This window comes from Neoarius graeffei, chromosome 8 (assembly GCF_027579695.1).
Source record: "Neoarius graeffei isolate fNeoGra1 chromosome 8, fNeoGra1.pri, whole genome shotgun sequence".
NCBI lineage: Eukaryota > Metazoa > Chordata > Actinopteri > Siluriformes > Ariidae > Neoarius > Neoarius graeffei.
This window is the reverse complement of record NC_083576.1, coordinates 22,716,729-22,720,474: the sequence shown is the minus strand read 5'-3', so window position 1 is coordinate 22,720,474 and position 3,746 is coordinate 22,716,729.

Here is a 3,746-nt window from a genome sequence, read left to right as displayed (position 1 = left end):
TCTCTGGCATTATTGTGACTGACTAAAGTGTGACGTATTATATTCCAAATTAACACATATAGGACACTGTTTTTATTCCATGGGGGGGGGATATATACACACACGCGTGTGTGTATATACAACCCCGATTCCAAAAAAGTTGGTACAAAGTACAAATTGTAAATAAAAACGGAATGCAATGATGTGGAAGTTTCAAAATTCCATATTTTATTCAGAATAGAGGCGCACGGTGGTGTAGTGGTTAGCGCTGTCGCCTCACAGCAAGAAGGTCCGGGTTCGAGCCCCGTGGCCGGCGAGGGCCTTTCTGTGTGGAGTTTGCATGTTCTCCCCGTGTCCGCGTGGGTTTCCTCCTGGTGCTCCGGTTTCCCCCACAGTCCAAAGACATGCAGGTTAGGTTAACTGGTGACTCTAAATTGACCGTAGGTGTGAATGTGAGTGTGAATGGTTGTCTGTGTCTATGTGTCAGCCCTGTGATGACCTGGCGACTTGTCCAGGGTGTACCCCGCCTTTCGCCTGTAGTCAGCTGGGATAGGCTCCAGCTTGCCTGCGAACCTGTAGAAGGATAAAGCGGCTAGAGATAATGAGATGAGATTCAGAATAGAACATAGATGACATATCAAGTGTTTAAACTGAGAAAATGTATCATTTAAAGAGAAAAACTTGGTGATTTTTAAATTCCATGACAACACCACATATTAAAGTTGGGACAAGGCCATGTTTACCACTGTGAGACATCCCCTTTTCTCTTTACAACAGTCTGTAAACATCTGGGGACTGAGGAGACAAGTTCCTCAAGTTTAGGGATAGGAATGTTAACCCATTCTTGTCTAATGTAGGATTCTAGTTGCTCAGCTGTCTTAGGTCTTTTTTTGTCGTATCTTCCGTTTTATGTTGCGCCAAATGTTTTCTATGGGTGAAAGATCTGGACTGCAGGCTGGCCAGTTCAGTACCCGGACCCTTCTTCTACGCAGCCATGATGCTGTGATTGATGCAGTATGTGGTTTGGCATTGTCATGTTGGAAAATGCAAGGTCTTCCCTGAAAGAGACGTCGTCTGGATGGGAGCATATGTTGCTCTAGAACCTGGATATACCTTTCAGCATTGATGGTGTCTTTCCAGATGTGTAAGCTGCCCATGCCACATGCACTAATGCAACCCCATACCATCAGAGATGCAGGCTTCTGAACTGAGCGCTGATAACAACTTGGGTCGTCCTTCTCCTCTTTAGTCCGAATGACACGGCGTCCCTGATTTCCATAAAGAACTTCAAATTTTGATTCGTCTGACCACAGAACAGTTTTCCACTTTGCCACAGTCCATTTTAAATGAGCCTTGGCCCAGAGAAGACGTCTGCGCTTCTGGATCATGTTTAGATACAGCTTCTTCTTTGAACTATAGAATTTTAGCTGGCAATGGCGGATGGCATGGTGAATTGTGTTCACAGATAATGTTCTCTGGAAATATTCCTGAGCCCATTTTGTGATTTCCAATACAGAAGCATGCCTGTATGTGATGCAGTGCCGTCTAAGGGCCCAAAGATCATGGGCACCCAGTATGGTTTTCCGGCCTTGACCCTTATGCACAGAGATTCTTCCAGATTCTCTAAATCTTTTGATGATATTATGCACTGTAGATGATATGTTCAAACTCTTTGCAATTTTACACTGTCGAACTCCTTTCTGATATTGCTCCACTATTTGTTGGCGCAGAATTAGGGGGATTGGTGATCCTCTTCCCATCTTTACTTCTGAGAGCCGCTGCCACTCCAAGATGCTCTTTTTATACCCAGTCCTGTTAATGACCTATTGCCAATTGACCTAATGAGTTGCAATTTGGTCCTCCAGCTGTTCCTTTTTTGTACCTTTAACTTTTCCAGCCTTTTATTGCCCCTGTCCCAACTTTTTGAGATGTGTTGCTATCATGAAATTTCAAATGAGCCAATATTTGGCATGAAATTTCAAAATGTCTCACTTTCGACATTTGATATGTTGTCTATGTTCTATTGTGAATACAATATCAGTTTTTGAAATTTGTAAGTTATTGCATTCCATTTTTATTTACAATTTGTACTTTGTCCCAACTTTTTTGGAATCGGGGTTTTATATATAATATAAAATATACACACACACACTGGGGCAAAAAAGTATTTAGTCAACCACCAATTGTGCAAGTTCTCCCACTTAAAAAGATGAGAGAGGCCTGTAATTTTCATCATAGGTACACTTCAACTATGAGAGACAGAATGGGGGGAAAGAATCCAGGAAATCACACTGTAGGATTTTTAAGGAATTAATTGGTAAATTCCTCGGTAAAATAAGTATTTGGTCACCTACAAACAAGCAAGATTTCTGGCTCTCACAGACCTGTAACAACTTCTTTAAGAGGCTCCTCTGTCCTCCACTCGTTACCTGTATTAATGGCACCTGTTTGAACTCGTTATCAGTATAAAAGACACCTGTCCACAACCTCAAACAGTCACACTCCAAACTCCACTATGGCCAAGACCAAAGAGCTGTCAAAGGACACCAGAAACAAAATTGTAGACCTGCACCAGGCTGGGAAGACTGAATCTGCAATAGGTAAGCAGCTTGGTGTGAAGAAATCAACTGTGGGAGCAATTATTAGAAAATGGAAGACATACAAGACCACTGATGATCTCGCTCGATCTGGGGCTCCACGCAAGATCTCACCCCGTGGGGTCAAAATGATCACAAGAACGGTGAGCAAAAATCCCAGAACCACATGGGGGGACCTAGTGAATGACCTGCAGAGAGCTGGGACCAAAGTAACAAAGGCTACCATCAGTAACACACTACGCCGCCAGGGACTCAAATCCTGCAGTGCTAGACGTGTCCCCCTGCTTAAGCCAGTACATGTCCAGGCCTGTCTGAAGTTTGCTAGAGAGCATCTGGATGATCCAGAAGAGGATTGGGAGAATGTCATATGGTCAGATGAAACCAAAATAGAACTTTTTGGTAAAAACTCAACTTTTCGTGTTTGGAGGAGAAAGAATGCTGAGTTGCATCCAAAGAACACCATACCTACTGTGAAGCATGGGGGTGGAAACATCATGCTTTGGGGCTGTTTTTCTGCAAAGGGACCAGGACGACTGATCCGTGTAAAGGAAAGGATGAATGGGGCCATGTATCGTGAGATTTTGAGTGAAAACCTCCTTCCATCAGCAAGGGCATTGAAGATGAAACGTGGCTGGGTCTTTCAGCATGACAGTGATCCCAAACACACCGCCCGGGCAACGAAGGAGTGGCTTCGTAAGAAGCATTTCAAGGTCCTGGAGTGGCCTAGCCAGTCTTCAGATCTCAACCCCATAGAAAATCTTTGGAGGGAGTTGAAAGTCCGTGTTGCCCAGCGACAGCCCCAAAACATCACTGCTCTAGAGGAGATCTGCATGGAGGAATGGGCCAAAATACCAGCAACAGTGTGTGAAGACTTGCAGAAAACGTTTGACCTCTGTCATTGCCAACAAAGGGTATATAACAAAGTATTGAGATGAACTTTTGTTATTGACCAAATACTTATTTTCCACCAAAATTCGCAAATAAATTCTTTAAAAATCAATGTGATTTTCTGGATTTTTCTCATTTTGTCTCTCATAGTTGAGGTATACCTATGATGAAAATTACAGGCCTCTCATCTTTTTAAGTGGGAGAACTTGCACAATTGGTGACTGACTAAATACTTTTTTGCCCCACTGTATATATTATATACACACACACATCCATACATAT